The sequence below is a fragment of the Bactrocera tryoni genome, chromosome 1 (assembly GCF_016617805.1).
Source record: "Bactrocera tryoni isolate S06 chromosome 1, CSIRO_BtryS06_freeze2, whole genome shotgun sequence".
Taxonomy (NCBI): domain Eukaryota; kingdom Metazoa; phylum Arthropoda; class Insecta; order Diptera; family Tephritidae; genus Bactrocera; species Bactrocera tryoni.
Genome location: NC_052499.1, coordinates 25,510,949 through 25,531,332, shown reverse-complemented (window position 1 = coordinate 25,531,332; position 20,384 = coordinate 25,510,949). Strand labels below are relative to the sequence as shown.

General features: G+C 35.2%; 1 protein-coding gene and 1 pseudogene across 4 annotated transcripts in view; one reads left to right on the top strand and one right to left on the bottom strand.

The window, feature by feature from the left end:
- Positions 1 to 20,384, top strand: part of LOC120766809 (dystrophin, isoforms A/C/F/G/H) — a 776,746-nt gene that overhangs the window by 448,446 nt on the left and 307,916 nt on the right. The window lies entirely within an intron of this gene.
- Positions 5,879 to 6,567, bottom strand: LOC120766834 (annotated as a pseudogene).

The following is a 20,384-nucleotide window of genomic DNA, read 5'->3' as shown; positions in this document are numbered from 1 at the left end:
TGTATTTGAAATCAATCCATACTGTTCTTAATGAAAATGAAAGTGTATGTTTTCCAATTGAATTTTGAAATTCACTAGATATACCCGGAATGCCACCACATAATCTTCAGTTAAAGAATGGTTCACCTGTTTTTCTCCTGCGTAATTTGAATCCACCTCGATTATGCAATGGTGCGAGTTTAGCTATCAAAAAGATCACCGAAAATATTCTTGAAGCAATCATATTATCTGAAAAGTTTAAAGGTGAAGTGGTCCTGTTGCCACGTATTCCAATGATACCATCGGGTTCTATGATACCCTTCAGGAGCTACAATTTCCAGTTCGTTTAGGTTTTTCAATGACGATAAATAAATCTCAAGGCCAAACAGTGTTCATTTGTGGTTTAGATACACACCAGAAACTAAAAACAAGTCGAAACAGTGGTCTTCGCCCTGCAAGCCTCCTCCGAAAAAGGCAAAGTTTGTGATTTTTTTAGAGTTCACACGTTCTAAGCTACATTATCTACTAGGAGAAACACTATGGGTCAATTTGACGCTGAATTGTGAAAAACTCCTCAATTTGGCGAAGAAAAAAATGTTATCTTACCATGAAAGCGTATCGGCTTGCTTACACATTCGACATCGCCACCACAAATGCATCTGCCAAAAGTTTGGCATTAAAAAAAAAATAAATTATGATGAATCGTTTCATAACTGGTACAAACTCGGTATTTTCCCAAATAGTCTATTTTAAATCAGGAAATTGGTATCTTGAATAAATTCTTGTGTTTTGGTGTTTCACTACAAAGTATGATCTTACAGGATTATTCGAAAGATTTAGAACAGCTTAATCAAGCAAAAATTCACATACATACAAACAATGTACTTTGCCTCTACTACCAGCAATATTTTTTCACGCAACATTTCGCACAGCAACAAATCGCTGCAGAGCTGCATTCAACTTCGATTTCAGCTTCGATCTCGTTTCATTTATGGTATGTATTTGCAGCTGCAAGCCGCCAGGATGATTACAAAAAGAATAAAGCGATTACATTTATATTTTATACCACATAACATATGTACATACATACATATACATATGTAACCTGCAGACATACATACGTGCAAGTGTACAAGCGCTTCTGCGCCAGAGTTCAGTTACAATAAAAACCAAAACAATAAAAATTAATGATTTCTTAAAAGTCTGCAATTGTAAAATGTAAGCAGCGCAAAATACCTGAAACATTAAAATAACAAAATTCGGCAATAAAATCAAAATCCTTTCACTTTTGGCGACCGCAAAAGATGACAACGATGATGCTACGGTAAGCCGAAGAAGCTTCGGGTCTCGCACCAAAAAAGGGGCCGAAAATGTTAGCAACAGCTACCCATATGTATGTATATTCATTGCAATAATTGTCTGAACATATGGCAGCAGCCGATCGCGTCATTGCTCAGCATTCCGTTGATGTTGTTTTTATAGGCCGCCGCACTGCAGCCATTACAAATTGCATATTTTGCTACAAACTTGTATTAAGTAGCCGGCAACTGTGAATGCAACAACGTGCAATAACAAAAATGCCTATTGCAACTAAAAAATTTTGCGTACAAAAAGTCATAAATGTGCCAAAGCAGATCATTTAGGATACCTTCAGAGGACTATAAACAGCTTTTGATATCTAAGAAGGTGTATTGGAATGTTGGAAATTTAATCAAAAAATTGTTTCTCTGTTTTGTCGGCTTCCGGCAAAAATAATTAAGCTTTTAATAAAACTAATAATAAAATGTCGAAATTTTTCTTTTTTGTAAATTGACTTGGGGTCCTATAAATCAATCTCCAAGAAAGCTATTTTGTATTGAGTTACCATTCTAGTTAAATATTTTTTTAATTATTTGAACAGTATGGAGAAAGAGATGAAATAAGCTTTTACGAAATTCAGGGTATAGGATGGTTAAGGTAAAAATAAATAATTTTTAGTGGTTATTTATTCTGTCCTTGTCCATTCTTGCTTAAAAAATCTATTATCATATAAAAATACTAAATAATCGCCCAATTGACATGTCCACTATCATCAAAAGATCCCCGCATTACTCTCTGAGAATGATTTGGGTTAGTTTGTAAGATATGATTTATTTCACTTTTTTACTCCAACGATTCATTTAACCAACTTACTATAAGCCACTCTTTATAAAAAATGCCTATAAATATACGAGCACTATTGCTTAAAAATTGTTTGTTTGTTATTACTCATACGCCATGGAATTATCTTGATATCAGTTTTCCAAATCTAGTAAGTCTCGACTACCAAAAACTGCTATACATTGAAAGAAATTGGATGGAAACACGTTGTAACTCGTTAGGTCTATGCCACAAGAGTCAAATTCGACCTTAAAACACTTATTATGAAAACTTTACCAAAAATATCTCTTATAGTTCAGATTTGTCTTTGTGAATTAGAGTTAAAATGAATATTGCTAAACTTTTGTGTCTGCTTTCGATAGTTTTTTTCATTTAAAAGCATTATGGAATTTCTTTCAGACGATAAATTATCTATTATTTTTTTCTATCAGCATCAATTTTGCTTATTATTATATAATAATATATCGTAATATTAAGGTCAGTATAAGGAATATTTTAAAGAACCGATTGCATATATTTCATAATTAAACAATTTTTTTATATGAAGGTGCATACACATTCATTTTCAATGAAAATACACAACAGCATTTTTGCGAGATCACATCAGTTTTTTATGCATAGTGAACAGAAATCGGTAAATTAATTTGCAAACCAAGAACGTGATAAATTATTTGAACTAGAATAAGGTCGTCGGAGTTATTGTTCATCATAAAAATTTCGTAGTACTATATACAAATGTTGGCAATTTCGTTTCAATTAAATTTCGGTTTTGATTTTTAATAGTTAGTTGCATCAATTTTCATTCTCTCATTCTATTGCGTATTTTTGAGCAAATCTTGTCTTGCGTATTTGTTTTGCGATTATCTAATTATGTAGAACACAATGAATGGCTTGTGGTATAGAACTAAATAAATGGTATTTACATACATCGATTCATAAAATAAATTAAAATTATATCATGGTTTAAGAGGAAATACAGTTTATTGATCTGCTCATCGGCAAAATCCTGATAGATTTTAGCATTTAGGTTGAGCGCCTTTAACTAGACTTCTTATAACTACAATATCATTTATAACTCAACGTTTCTATATAGAATAGTGTAAGTATCCATACATTGGGAATTATTCACCAATCGGGGGCACAACTCCAGAGTAGCTTTAAAGCGTATTCCACTCCGCTCAACCTTCGAACTGCTTCAGAGCTTTTGGATGCAATTTTTGAATTTTCCTGAAAAGGAAATTGTACATCTCATTTTCATATTTTTACCTCGACTTGAAGATTGTTAAAAAGGAATTCGGATTTAAAAAAATAGCAATAAATCAGTTATAATTTCTGACAATGTTTGAGTGAGTCATTACATCCAAATTTGTATCAATAGTTGTTATAAAATTTAAATATGCTATTCCTATTTGTAAAAATATATAAGTTCCTCTACATGTTATTTTTATAAAGATTTATTACTTATAAAAATATGGGCAAAAGCATTGGATTGAAGTTGGCAAAATGAATGGCCTACATGACTGATATAAATATAAATAAAATGATGTACATATATGTATACTTGCACATTTTGGCTGATAACACCATTTGGCTACGAATTCCGAGTATACACATACTCACATAGTACGTAAGTTTAAATATATGTTTGCTCACTAAGCCAACTGGGTAGCTGGGTTAATTACTGCCGTAACATTCCACATGCAGGCAAGATTATATACGTATGTCTGCTCATAACCGTTGTATGCTCATGGGTACGCTGCCCAGCCAAACCAGACTTACCATAATGCCCCATTATTAAAGTACAAAGCAATATATTTCATAAGAAAACAACAAAAGTAGAAAAACTAACTGAGTAACCATTATAACAGTAATAAACCAAATTGTGCCACAGACATCAATTTCTTTCAGTTTTGCTTAACCACTTGGCGAAAACTAAATACGAGTACATACAAGTATATTTACAATATTATATACAAACTAATGAGTGTGGCATATCAACCGCAAATAAGGAGTACAAAGTCGGTACTTCTTGCACTTTTTTGTGGTATTCTCATGCATGGCCTCATACGTAGTTATGTATGTATACTTATGTTGCTGAAGAGGCATGAATGACTAAGCAATTGACGTTTTTTATTTAAAAAAGCTAACAAGACGTGGATTAGAGTTGGTTTATTTTGATTTTTTGGTTGTAGTTTTATCGGTAGATTGAAAACTGATAAAAAATGCGCCCAAAGAGTGCGTAAAAATACGGACGCTTTTAGCAAAAAAAAAATGTAGCTTTTAACAACTACAACAATGACGGCAAATTGAAACTAGAAACAGCTTTCAAAACGAAAAAAATTAATTTTGGGCACAAGCTAAGAAAAACAATTGTCGAAAAGAAATTTTAAACGTTTTCTAGATGAGTATGGAAAATGAAAAACAAAAATCAGCTGATGCGTTAATGGAAATCTGTGTCTTAGACAAACGGTGGGATACTTCGGAACCATCTTCCTGCATTCTGTAATAATTCTGGTTTATAATTAGATTAAATAAAAGAAATTGCAAATTTAACGGTGACAAAATTTACTATTTTTTTATTGTTTTCATATTTTTTTGTTGTTTCCTTGTTTGTTTCATATACAAATAAAAACACTTACAATCTAGTGATGCGTTATAACATTTTTTGTTTTTTTTTGCTGTTACTGTTGTTGTTTACACAAACAAACAAAAAAATTCAAAACTATTTACAAGAAAAATAAAAAAATAAACTCAACAAAACACACCCACCAAAAAGTTGGAAAATGGAATATGTGTTCTTTTTGGTGGATATGTTGAAACAGCGGGGGTTATAAAGGATAGCTTGTTGAAAATACCTTGGAGATAGTGGGGTATTGGATATTGAAAGAGCGAGATCGCATGAAAATGAAAACGAAATATCACTGATGGCCCACCACACCATACACCGCTTGTTACTGCACCGCCGCCGACGATGACAACGACACAACGGCAGCCGTTCGTTGGTTGCGGTGCAGTGGATTGGTGCTGGTTGATTGGTTGTTGATGTTCGGTGTTGCAGTGGAATTATAAGTTCCCTACAAGTTGTTGTTGTATATTTTTGGCACAGGTCGCTGCAGAGCAAAGTACGGCGCGTACAATGTCGCTCCAATTATGTTGTTCGCGATTGTCCGTTGCGCTTGGCGGTGCTAGGTGGATGCGGGTGACAGTGCGAAATCGAAATAAGAAAAATGAGTAGATATTATCATACTCTACATGTCTCTGTACAACACATGTTTGACACATTCAACGACAGCAACGAAAATGGCAACAATGTTGCAGAATTCGTTGTTATTTGATTGTTGCTGTTTGGTTGTTATTGTTAATGTCGCTTCCTCCGTGATCATCGAATTATCCATTGAGTGGCATTATTGTTGTTACTGGCATTACTGTAGTTGTAAGTTATTTTTAAACCGCTTTCACTTTCAATTTATGCCTCATCGCAATCAATGCCTCAAATCGCCCTCATCGTCTTCATCATGTATCGCTTATCGTCATCTTCATTTTCATTTTCAACTTCAATTTCATTTATTTGGCAGCATGTTGTTTGATTTATTGTCTCATCGATTGGTGTATTGGCTGAGGATCGTGGTCTACATTTAATTTATATTTTTATGCTTGGCTTCTTTCATTCCGCTCCTTCTACTCATCTACATGGTCACAGGCACAAGATTTTTTATATATCTAGTATTTAAATGTATTTAAGTCGACGCACGCATACACCTTAGAAAGGCGCGCCATAACTGCCGCTTGGTCTCGATGGAGCACCATACGAGCCAGAGGGTGCGCTGGGGTAGCCGCCGAAGCCACCACCGCCGGCTTGCGTGCTCTGCTGAGCGAATTGCGCCACCTGGATAGCCTGACGCACACCTTCCAAATCAATGCCGACAACACGGCCGCCACCACCGAAACCGGGCACACCATAAGACGATGAAGGTGGGCCATATGAGCCGGATGGTGGACCATACGAGCCAGATGGGTAGCCACCACCGCCACCACCACCGCCGCCGCCGCCGGATTTGCTCTCCTCATTGAGTAGAATTTGACGTACTTGTTCCAACAGCTGAGGATCGACATTTTGGCCTTCGGAAGTCTGGAAGCCGCCACTTACGGCTTGGTAGCCACCGCCGCCGCCTCCTAAGGAGCCGCCACCAGCCACCGAACGAACCGCCGCCACCGCCGCCTCTGGGATAATTATATCCTGATGGTGGTTCCGCAACGACCAGTGCTGCCAAAGCGAACACCAAGAACTGCAAGAAACAAATTGGAAGAAGGAAAAAGGCGCAATTAATCCACATTTGAAAGTTTGAGGCAGCGACTTTATCCATAAATTTTAGTGAAGTATCCTTTTCATCATTTGTTGTAGTGTGTTTTGTTCATCACTTTAATACTTACCACGGAGAAGGAGTTCATAGTTGTGAGTTTTGTGTGGGGAGAAAGTAAAACTTAAATTAAAAATAAATTTAGTTGTTTGCTTGTAGGGAACCAACGACTGAATGCTTTAACGTTGCCCAGTGAGGCCTCTTTATACTTACTCAACGAAGCGCACCAATGCTTGTGACACTAGAGTGGACTTTGCTGCAGTTGTTGTAGTCGCAATGCGACCAAAGCTAGCCGAGCGTATGCGTCGGAGGCAAGCAACGAGCGAAGCAACCAAAACGATCAAGAGACGAAATCAACGTTCAACCAAAGCAACAGACAAACGTGTGACCCCACAAACAAACAAAGAAACAGCCAACAGCACCAAAAGCGATGCTCGACCTGCAAGCGTTTTTCGGTAATTTCGTCTCTTCGGCTGTTACTTTTACACCAATTCAGCAGCAACTCGATCATCATGTTGTTGATTATTGTTTGGAGAATTATCGCGTTACTCTGGCTAAGCGTGCATTTGTTGTTTCAATTGAGGCCTCAAAAACGTTTAGCCTGTGGGCAGTACTGTCAACAATCTTGCTCATCTGAACACTTCGCCGCTTGTTGAGTATGCAAATCTATTTCATTTATTTTTTATGTTTATATGAACTCATACTTACTTAACATCATAATTATAGATACATATTAATGCTTTACTTTCCCAGTATTTATTTTTTTCCTAATATGTATTTGAATATAGCCACTAATTTTTCTTTCTTCCACTAAAAATAACCTTTTTTGCTATTACATGCACTTTGCCCCAATACTTTTCCTTTCATACATATCCTGTATGGTAGTAATAGTAACTGTGGAAACTCGCATATAGTACATACGTAGCAAACGTAAAATATTTTCAACACACCACCAAGGTCCGAACTATAAAATGGAAAGCAGTCAATTGACAAATACATATGTAGATATACATATATACTTGTAGATATGTATACACATAAAACAAAAATAGGAAATATTTATATAAAATCGAACGAGTTTTGCGCTGACTACGCTGTGTAGGACTTATAGGAAATTGAAAAGTAATCGATTGCACACAAGAGTGCGTATCCTCTGTGAAAATTCAATTCTTTACATATTAAAATTGACCAATAAAAGTAAAAAAGGAATTTCCGAATTTAATTATTCTGTTCTTAAAAACAAACAAAATGATGCTTAAGACCGCAATTTGTTGATTCCAAAACGTTCTCAAGAATTGGTACTGTCTCAAACCACAACCTGTCGGATTATGAGAGAGGATTTGGACTTGCATGAATTTGCTGATTTTGTCTTGGAATCACTTGAAAACGATACAATTTTTTTTTAAATCATCTTCTCCGAATAAGCTCACTTTGGAGGGCGGTATAGATCATTGATAACAAACTTTTTATGGCCGCAAGTTCATCTTGATAACATCTGATTCCAACAAGACAAGGCTACGTGTCACACAGCACATGTAATAACCGAATTATTGCGAGAAAATTTTTAAGATTCGATTATTTCAAGAAATTGTGACATTGAATGCCCTCCAAGAAGTTGTGATTTAACACAATTAGACTACTTCTTGTTGAGTTATTCGAAGTCATTGGTCTTAAGCAATAAACCAGACTATCAACAAGCTTTAAAAGCCAATATTGAACGTGCCATACGACTTCATTTAGTAGAAAAGCACTCGAAAATTGGGTTCATCGAATTCGTTCCGGCAAAAGAAGTCGTGGAGACCATTTGAATGGTGTTCTTTTCTGAACTTAATTATATCGATTGTAGTTCACACTAAATAAAAAACATTTAAATTTCCTTAACAATTAGTGTTTTTTTTTTTTGAAAAGAAATCATTTCACACTTATTTAAAAACCCTGCACATATGGTAGGTCAATTTTAAATGAATCAGATATATGAATTTCGCTGGATTACCTAGGACTAAGGTTTAATGGGTTCAGCCACATGAAATCAAGTTTTTTCTATATCGATTAGTAAATCGCAAAGGAATCAGTAATAATACCATATCCATATGTATCATATGATACGTTTCATCTTCGTCAGGGACTTCTGGAACTTTCAAGTTCATGCGTAAACTAAATAAGTGGCCAACAATACTTAAAATGTTTGCTTATTATATATGTATTTAGTTTTGCATTATTCTCTAAACAACTCTCTCCTTTATGCATTTTCAGGAAACCAATTCAATAAATGATTAACAAACTGCTCAGCCACTCAGTAATTGGCACAACATTGTCAATTGGGTTACAAGCTAACGACAAACAGAAGCAACATAAAGGATGACGATGAATAAGGCGATGCTGTCGAAAAAAACCAAGATGACAATTGTTATGGCGAACATGTAGTTGAGTGTAATGTGATTGTACTACTTTTTCAACCAATTATCAACTTTAGGTCCCAACAACTCGAAATGGCAAATAAATATTACATAAGAATACAGGAAACCAGCGATGATACGTTGAAACGTTGCAATCCACCGCAACGCTGGCGAGACGCAATCGTTAATGCTTGACGACATGGAAAAAGTGCCGACTTGCGACTACAAACATCAAGAAATCACCTGCAGCGACGGTAATGTTAGTTGTTGCAGCAACTGCAACTAATAATAGTTGCAACAGCAGCCGGCATGGATGAGTCGGCATCGCTAGTGTGCGAACGACTGTTGTTTGTATGTGATCACAACAACAAATTTTGATGATTTTACAGTTTCCTATGCGGCTTCTTCAACGCATTTGCTACAACAATAACAGTTCAGTGCCTCTTGCTAGCCATGTCTACTGCTTGGGTAGTGTCGCGCACCGCGCTCCTTGCCGTAGCCACATCAAATGTGACGTATGCGGGGTAAAAGTTGTTAGGCCACTTGAAAACAATGAACAGCTGAGAGCAAGTCGCGGTGATGCTGCTGGTCCATGTTGTATTCCCGGTTTGTACACGAAGATGACAACATCGCTGGCTGGCAGCACGTAGTAAGCATGTACACAGCTGTAGCAAATTTTGGCTTAGCTTCCAAAAGAGAGAAAAAGCTATTAACTAGGAATACGTAGCTTCCATAACAGCCCATCTGCAAGAGTCGAGAAAGTTTTAATGTTACGAAAGTGCAGACTTTGATGGCTAATAAAGAAGAAATCACAAGGGCGCTAACGCCAAGAGTAATAATGTGGTTTGCATGAAATCTTCAATTCATAATTCTCATTTCATATTTCCTTTACAGTAGGTATGCATAACAAAGATATTAACTTTCCCCTTCATTTGGTTAATTTTTCATGCAATTAAGCAGGATTGTATTATATCGTATTCTTTCAATAACAGTGGAACGATGAGGTATGGAATTTTTTTGTTTATTTAGAAAGCACAACATTGTTACAACATTCTTTGATCTAACTTCTAAAATTTGTAAGAAATCGCGTTACAGATGCCTATACCTATTCTTATTGACATGATATCAGACCATAGAATAGCTCAGAAACTAACTTAAAAGGGTTTAAATCTGATGAAATAATAAACAACAGAAGAAATGTACACCACCTTTTTCCTAAATATTAGATTAAACCAAAGTCAATCGTCAATAAAAACCTAAGATGATAAACGCAATGGACGTTCAAAAGAGTCTGTTATGAACGAAAACTCTAAAAATCCACAAAACTATTTCGGCTGAGTATAAAATAACGGTAATCGAAATAGCTGTACCTCTAAGGAAATCGATTGAATATCTAAAACATACCATTCATGAAAATTTGTTCATTTGAAAGTTCTGTAGTTGGCTCGACCGAATTGGAATTGAGATCAGGCCCCTCCTTTTTTCCTCCTTCGGATCTCAAGAGAACGGCCTTTGAAACGAAATCACTGAGACGAGAATAAAAACATTTTAATATGACTATTTGCGTCTAAGAGATTAACGTTTTATAGAATTCAACACGAAATACTTCTTCTTTGGATACAATTTAAAATTTTAATTGTTACTGTAATAACAAAAAAAATATACCAACTGCTGTGATGCTATTAAATTTGCACACAATGCTACATAAGTATACGTTCCACTCTTAACTTGCTACGAATTGGGGATATTATGTCAAACTGGCAGGCTAACCACATTTCTCAAATCAACCAACCAAGTAAGTAAGCTAACCAGCAGGCTAAATCTTTCAGTCAGACGAACTTAACGAACCAAGGAAAAGTGCCGTCACTGACAGCAGCCCAGAGGTCGTTAAATCAAAGTCTGCTCACTTGCTGCTGGTGCTACAAACTGCTCATGGCGCAAGCATCACTTACCGCCTTTAGTAGCATCTGCACGTGTAATAATAACCATAAAGTGTAGACAATAAAATATGCGACAAAAAAATATAACTTTAAAGAAATAAAAAATATCAAAAAATGCCACTGTTGGCAGCGTGCCGACAACAGTTCACCGGCTCACAGCGGAATATTTGAACCCATTGCATGGCTCAAAATAATGCGATACAGACATACAATAGCACTCACACTTTCGCAAAACAACCATCAAGTACTCTTACAACAACAAAGCAAATTAAAACAATTGCTTACGTACAAAAAAAAGTTTAAAGTTTTATATTTCCACCACTTTCGGTTTTCTTGCATCAATCCCCAATTGCACTTTTGTTTACTCGCTGGAGACAAGCTTTTTTAACGCTGCGTTATGCACAATGGCATCTTAAATGCCTCGATGGCATCTTCAGCTTGAGCTTCAAATCTTAAGTTACCAATTCGTCTGCGCCCTTCGTCACTTAGCCCATCCCAACCTACAAGTATAAGGCCGCGCAAAACTATGTTGCTATGAAGCACTTGAAGGGCGAGGTCAACCAAGTGATTCGAATTGGCATTTTTTTTTTTCAAAAGTTGAAACAAGTAATTATCCATTACATGACGTGTTTTTGACTGTTTTGCTGTGTTTTGTTGTAAATATGAGAAAAATTTGTAATCCCTCCATCTCTACGCTTGTTTGAGATAAACAACAATTAAAGAAGAGAATTGTGTCCTTGAAAAACAAATAAATAAAACATTGGGTCAGTCATGTTGTTTGACATTTATGGTAGATGACCTTTTTATCCTTCTTCTTTTTCTTTACTGGCGTATACACCGCTTATGCGGTTATAGCCGAGCTAACAACAGCGCGCTAGTCGTTTCTTCTTTTCGCAATTTGGCGCCAATTCGAGACACGAAGTGTCGCCAACGGAGTTGAGGTCTTCCTCTTCCTATGCTCGCCCCGGCGGGTACTGCGTCGAATACTTTCGGAGTTGGAGGGTTTTCATCTATTCGGACGAGCACGATATGCCAGCTCGTGTGAGTTTGAAAAGTTTATTTAGCCATTATAAGTTTTATTGCAAGAACTTCCAAGGGTACAATTCATGGCACTAGTCGTATTAACTACCAATCGTTGTCTAACTGAGATTCAAACAGTGCATCCAGGTCACTAACTAGAACAATAATAACTGTATTGGTCTGAAAAGTCAGGGCAGTATTTCTTCAAGGAACGCCCTGATTTTGCGATCTTAGCAACGCTTACCTTAAATGTTTGTCTTATTTCTTAAATATATTGGAGCTAAAATATTCAGGTTTACTTTCAGAATAAATTTTTCGATTTCAAGTTCTAAAAGTCCAAGTGTGTACTTTCGTCCATCTTCCATTTTCATACAAACATACTCTTACTAATTATGTATGATATAAAGGATCAATTAGTTTTCGATGTAATATTCTCACAGTGGCACAGTCCGAAATAACTTTTAGCGATGTTCTGATTATGTAAATTTCTTAATGTTGACGTGTTGCTAACTATAAATCAAGTCATGAACCATGTAAATATTTTTAAAATATACCATTTATCAGTAGTTTTACTGTGCTTCGGTCGCATTCCGAAATGAAAGTCAATACTTGACACTTGATTTCAATGACAACATCTTAGTATTATTCCTTTTGAGTGCACTGTCATGGTTTTCGTGTACTCGTCTGCTGAGATCACTGCATGCATAGTGCCAAAGAAACGTGAGAGGTTCATCTTAGCTACATACTACAGCTTCATGTGCATTTAAACATGCAAGTATGCAATTTAAGTTAATTTGAAAGCTGCTTTTTTGTAATTAGAGCCGAAATACTCCAGTTGCTGATGGTATTGAATAACGATTACTAAATTCAAGTAAATTGAAGTTAATGTAATGGAAAAGTTAAAAGTATTAGTAAAATACTGGTTTGAAATATTGTCAGTGCTTCACGAAAATGATTTGTGCTTTTGGAATTCTAAAAATTAATTCAACGCAGTAATAATTGTAGTTATGAGAGCAAAAATCCTTTAGTTGACGCCTATAGCTCTTATTTCTCATTGCATATATAAGTCGATTATATAACAATAGTGCAACGAAAATGCGGAATTCCCATGAAAATGTTATTGTTATCTTAACATACTCATATACTGATACACAAACTTAATGACACTACACTTTACACCCATTTAGGGTTCAAACTAAAAAAAAAAATATGACAAAGCCATAAATATGCACTGGAGTGACTTGAGTCTTTTAAAAATGTTTGTTTTTCGACATTTTCATTACGTTGACCGTGTTGACCCAGTTAATGTGTGCTATTATTTATACTGATGCTAGAGACTTATGTCACATATACAAATATATTGATATATGGGTCGAAGTTTAACAAACTGAATTGAAGAACGAGTAGATCGCCGCGTACTTATGCTCTCGCATTGCACAGCGCCACTTACACTTACACATAGACACAGAAATATAACAATTATATGCGGGGTAAATGGCAACACCGTTGACCAATGCTTAGAGTTGAGGGCAGCATTAGCGCCACTGACCCACTGTGCTACAACGAATACGTGCTAATGATCACTCTCAGATTAGGCCAAAAGACGAAGTAAAAACAAAACAAGTTAAACTAAACACATACATACATATATACATATGTATCAACAATTCCTACTATGTTTTAGAGAAGTACGGCAACAGCAAATGTGTGTGAGAAAAATATTAAGCGTTGGGAACTCATACAATGGACGCATGAGAGAAAAAAGTTGCCAACAGAAATGAAATGAAAATTGTTATAATAAAGCGAGAAATAATGAGTGCGAAAATTGGCCAGGCATTTCAATGCGCTTTTTAAGTAATTTCATGTCTTCAGTTTTTTTTTCGTTTTTCTTTCTGGTACAGCAATTATGCTGTGGGTCTTTGCTAAAGCTGCCAGTATCACACTGCTGGCGGTCGGTGTGCACACATTTTTGCTTACTACAGATAAGCTTAGAAAAATAATTTTTCATCACTTTTATTTATTTGATTCGTGGAACTAGGGTGATAAAGTAATTGCTTAAAAAAATTAATGAATTTTTATAATTTGAAAAGTAAAAAAGAATGCCATTAGATAGCATCGTAGCTTTCATATAGCATTTTAAGATATGACGAAAAAAATAACAAATACACAATTTATGGGATGGCAGAATACATGATTTTCCCTACTTTGATTCCCAATGACACAAATTATAGATCACCCTCTCTTCGAATTACCATATTTCTAACTCATATTCAACTCAACAACAAAAAATTAAATCAATTATTTATTATTTATAGCCAAAAGCATTGTTTTTATATAGGATACACTTTTCGTTTACCCAGAGAATTCACATTACTCTCAAAATAGCATTATGCATTTTCTCTCTGTGGTCAGCCCTAGTTTAAATTGCTATAATGCCCGATCAGATCGACTCAGGCACTTTATTTCACTTGTCATGCTTTAACTATTTATTTTTGTGGTTTGTTTTGACTCCATCCATCTGGGTTGATCACTCGACCTAGCGCCCAGTGTAATTGCAATAGCGCTAATGTTGTATATGATTTGTATTTACCATGCGTTGTCTTCGCAAATTACGTGAAGAAATAGTGCAAATTGTGTGTGCGCACTGATGTGCGATGTGCATTGCTAATAAATGGAAAACATTAAAGAGCCAACAGCGGCTAACCGTAAATTACAAAAAAAAACACACATGGAGAGGAGAAGAAACAACAAACAAATTTTTACAAATAGAAAAATGTTGCCAGCAGTCGTGCGGAAATTCCGAAATTACACAATATTTACAAACTTACCTGATGCATTTTACGTCGGAAAGTGGACATTTAACGAGAGGCATATCTTAAATGATGCATAGTGTTTCATAAAAAATAGCCCATTTGAATGCCCGGCGGATTTACGTTCATTCGATTAGCTTTGTTTTGATTTTTAACTAACTTGCCGTTGACTAATATTTAAAATATAAACTGTTTAAGTTGGTATAAAATTGATATTTTGTATTAATAATTTTTTAATTATTTTTATATTCTTATTAAATATAAATTATTTTTATTTTTATTTTTTACTTTATTAATAAGGTTCCTTAGTATAAATAAGTACTACATGTATACAAAACGCAGACTCTATACTTATTGCTGAATGTCGGGTATGCTGCTTAAGTCTTTTGTCTACACTGAGGTAACAACAAAATTACACACAAACACTTTGTGATAACTACAGAGAATATCTGATGCGCGATGAAAATGATGATAAGAAAATGTACGAATGAATTTAGTATTGGCAACCTTAAGCTTATGTTTTTAAAAGGAAAGGTTTTTAAAAGGAAAGAACGTTGATGTTATTTCTTGGCTTTTATAATTGAAAAAACTAAACTTTAAACAACAAAATTATATTCAAATATTTTCTTACTTAAGAAAAAAATAGTTTTCGAAATTTCCAAATAAAATATTTATATGTGTGTTTATTTATAAAATATTAATATTATTGAATCTTTTAATAAGGGATTGTGATACGCTGATGTACAACACCAAGTGGACACTGTGGGATATTGACTTCACTAGTTTTTTTTTTAAAGCATATAAGAATTTCGTAATATTGTTGTCATATTGCTTGGAAGATGCATAAACTTTGCCAGAAAGAATACCCCACAGATCCTCGATCGTATTCAGATCTGGATCTAAGGCAGGCTACTCTAGCAATACAGTTTTCCGAGAGTTAAAGAACGCTTTTGTCTTCCTGTCGAGATGGATCGGTGTATTGACTTGCTCGAAAAACCATTTATCACCATATAAATCACCAGCAAAATCAAGTTGCTTGTTTTCTAATAATTCAATGTATATCTCTGCATTTATTTTGCCTGGCACGAAGCATATTTTGGACTTGCTTTTTGATAAAAATGCTGTCCATACCATGAGTGATCCACAGTATGAACGCGTTTATATGTAGTATGCTTCCCGTGGACGTCTCAAATCGATCGGCATGTCTCCGGCCCTCGATTTTCATATTTAAATTAAATTATGGAAAATATTTACCAGGACCGTCACATAAGCAGCCATGACATCGCTAAGGAACTTAACATTCATCATCAAACGGTTTCAAACCATTTAAAAAAGGCTGGCAACAAAAAGAAGCTTGATGTTTGGCTACCACATGAATTGTCTGTGAAAAATTTAGTGAACCGAATTAACATCTGTCATTCTTTGCTGAAACGAAATGAAATCAAACCATTTCTGAAGCGAAAGGTAACAGGAGACGAAAAGTGGCTCAAATATGACAATAATGTGCGAAAGAGATCATGGTTCAAGCGCGGTGAAGCTCAAAAAAATGGTCGATGGATTGACGCATCGAAAGGTTATGCTGAGTGTTTGGTGGGATTGACAAGGAGTCATCCGCTATGAGCTGCTCCAGCCTAGTCGCACGATTGATTCTACATTTTACTGTCAACAACTAATTAGATTGAGGCAAGCAATCGAGAAACGGCTAGAATTGAAAGGAAAAGGCTTCGTCTTCCATCCGGACAACTCTAGGCCACACACATCTTTGATGACTCGGCAAAAACTGGGAGAGTTTGGCTGGTAAGGTTTAATGCATCCACCACATAGCCTATGACTTTGCATCATTGGCCTACCATATGTTTCGTTCAATGCAGAACTCCCTTAATGGAGTAAAGTTGGCTTCAAAAGAAGCATGTGAAAATTACTTGTCACAGTTTTTCGCCGAGAAACCAGAAAAGTTTTACACTGATAGAATACTGTCTCTAGCGGAAAAATTGCCAAAAGTGGTCGACCAAAATGGTATATATTTGGTTGATTAAAGTTCATTATAAACATAAAAAATAAGTTGAAGTTTGATTAGAAATACGAAAATACTTTTTCGACCAATATAAAATATGTCTTTATTCGAAGTGAACGACGGACCAAAACTTTCTTTAGCATTTATTAGGTGTAATATATGTATGTAATATGCATAAGTAAGCATTTGAGTTGAAAAAATTTATTCAAAAATATCAAAGCCGATAAAAAAACTAACGGTGTCCAAAAACGTCCTTACTTTTTGCGCTTTAGCTTGTATATTTTCGCTTGCTTTTCCACACACAAACAAACGAAAAAATAAAAAATTTACGTTAATACCACGCATTGCCCTTCACAGTCATAAATGCGGCGAAAAGGGGGGTAATTGTTTAAATAGAAGATGAAATAGTAAAAATAAAATATTAAAAGCAATATGCGTTTTTAATTTTGTATCATTTATCATTGCCGTCTGAGTACAACCTGTTGAAAGCCGACAAACTGAGACACAGACTCAAACAATTAAAGCGGTAGGCAGTTAAAAGTAAGTGTGCCTGTGCTTATGCTATGTTATATACAAGTATAATTGTGTGTAAATGCAATATGTTTGAGTCAATGCAACAGACGCACTTTGAAGGAATAACCAATTAAATGTTAAATACTGGCGGCCTTAAAAGATTCATAATGCTCAAATACACTTTGCGGCTGGTAATATATATTCATATTCATACATATATACTTAAGTATATGTATATGGTACAATTAATCAGTATTGATGCTTTTTGTCAAATATGCATGAATCATTTCTGCTGAATGTAGCAACAATCAAACAACCGTCGGCAATTTTTCTTGGAATTAATTCGCTACTAAATTGGCAATTAGTTCAACTCATTTAAGGCGCGCACAAAGAAATGCGATCATTTACACCTTCACTATTAAACAGTGTTGAGTTTATTACTACAATAGTGCTATACATACAAATACAAACACAATACGTACGTAAGTACATATATTTCGGCTTAAAATTAAGTCATATTCATACTCGCGTGCTTAGCTTTTGTTGTCATGCAATGATTATTTCACTTGGTTACAGTTATGCTCATATCTACTGTTACAAAGTATTTTTCACTGAGCTTATATGTCTGTATCGACGATTATAACGTCGTATTCGTGGACAATCCTCTATATCGGGGAGCCACCATGGCATAATGTTTTTTATCACGGAAACCCATTTCCCATGTAATATTATAGCCTTTAGTTTTTTCAGCGGTTTTCGTTTTGTGGATTCAATCAACTCACGATGCGATCAAATATTTTCCATGCTTTGAGACAACAATCGATATTTTTGGGATATTGCAGAGTTAGATTTTATTGAATTTTTAAGAAACAGTGCTAGGCTAAAAAAATTTATGACGAAATTAACAATTATAATATTTACATATAGCCCAGCGGCTATGCTGCCTAAGTCTTGTCTTCCAATATACTGTTAAATACAGACTCCCTCTACCTTATACAAAACGATTGAAATTCAAGTGAGTCTCGAGCTTCGGCTAGAGCGAGCACACTAACCTAGATCGCTCTTGCGGTCGTCTCAACTTGGTAACAACGATGAGTTACTGATTTAATGAATGCTTAGGATAGCAGTGGGATTCTTCGCCTTTACACTTATGCAATGTAATATAAAGAAAAACAAATAAAAGCAGCAAATATTACTGTGCGATGCATAGGCTAATTTGCCTCAGCTGGTGTGAAACTGGTTTTCGTTCAGTTAACAATTACTGAAGCCTCCATAAATACACCAAAACAATTGCACCGAAGCAAAGGCACAATAAACACTTATGTTGCAGTTGCATTTGCAATTGCCATGGCGAAAAAGGATCTTCCCCGTTTTATGTAAGAGACAACGAACGAACAGCCAGTTAGTCACAAACTGAAAATATTTGAGTGTGTAAAAGTGTGATTTCTACACAGTAGACAAGTGTTGCAAATTTTCTGCATACAAGAACTCATGAGAAGGGAAGTGAAATTTATATTAAACTATGAGTTGCATGCAACATTCGTTGGATAGCGAAAAGCTGCTAGGTAGTGGCAATAGCTCTTTCCACAACTTCATGCAAATCAAACCGGCATTTGAATCATTGGCGAAAAGAAAAAGGTCAAAAAGGTGATCTAAGGCTTTTGAAAACAAACTTACTTATAGTAACATAAGCCACTTAATATTTACTTGAATGTTAGGGAGAGAAAGATTATTTTTAACCCTGGAGGTGCTTTGTTAGTCGGTTCGACTAACAATCATCGTGTTTCGCAAACAGCAGCAAAATAACGATGCCCATCCGGGGTAAGGCAGACTTCTTAAACTAGTCAAGCTTGCTGGTGTTTAGGGTAAGTCGGGCAGAGGTAGAAATCGAAGTTCTCTATGGAAACTCCAAAGCATATAATTAAGTTATTTTTTTCTTTGTAGCTCAATACGATACTATTAAAGTATTTTTTCAGTTATCAATTGCACTCTAACTAAAATCTGGCTTCTGTGGTTTGTCTTAAACGCCTCTAATCGATACAAAAAGGTATATCTATTAACTTTGAGGATCTGAAACAATTCACATTGCCTATGCATATATTATACATATGTCGACAAATTTAATATATTTCTTTTAGATTAATATAATAAGTTTCTAAATACCTTTCTGGATGTAAGAAATTAAAGTGCATAAACCTTAGGGAAAAATGCTGGCTTACGTAAAAAAATTTAAAATTGAAATTAAAGAGATAAATCGTGTAACAGAAATTAAGACTTTTAATACATAGAAATATTAAAAATATAAGAAAAAATCTATTAAAAGTCGGTGATAACGTAAACTTAATGATCTTCACGCCAGAAAGCGTCACACGACAATTTTCTAAAATTCATGAATTCGCAACCGAAACAAATTATAATGATGGAGCTAAAATGTGAACATGAAAAAATAGCCGCAGGCTATGAAATAAGCGTGAAAAAGGTTTGCAAATAAGGTGTTAAAGTGTTTAGTAGTCTATTTTATATTGCCAATAAATTTTTTGTTTTTGTATTTCTGTTTCGTTTTTCATCACTTGATGGCATTTTTAATTATACTTTATATTAAACGTTGGGTCTAGTGTCTCCCTCATCTTGTTGTGGGTATTTTCAAATATTGGATATTTTACTAGTTTTCATCTACTGCTGCATGATATTGAGAAGCTATTTCACGCTAAAAATGCTCAAGAATTTTAACCATGACTGTCGAAGTGCAATCCATACGAAATTTGTGAATTCACTGGTACTTACGGTTCAATACTTTTCATCAGATTGAAGTAAGTTTTGGAATACATTACATTGAATAAATCTTAGGCAAAATCTTCTTACAATTTTCACGTCTCTTAAAGAATATTAGTTCAATTACAGAATTTCACAGGTCTTACATAAGGTGTTACATTGAATATAGTTTTTGAAATAATTTTAAGGTTTAAATACTGCTACCAAGATGAATTTGCTTACTTTTGTGTTATATTTGAAGTCGCTTCCAAGGAGAAGATAACTAACTTCATTTATTAACTTTTAGTTGCCAGCAGAGCTATGTAGCTACCCGCTACCGGCTACGATTGCTGTCACAAGCGTAAGCGGTCTAGCGTAGTTGCAGATGTGGCACTTGCATGCGTGAATGGTTGCGTCTCGCTGTCTCTTCGCCTCTACCCACACTTTCAACGGGGTTTTATGCA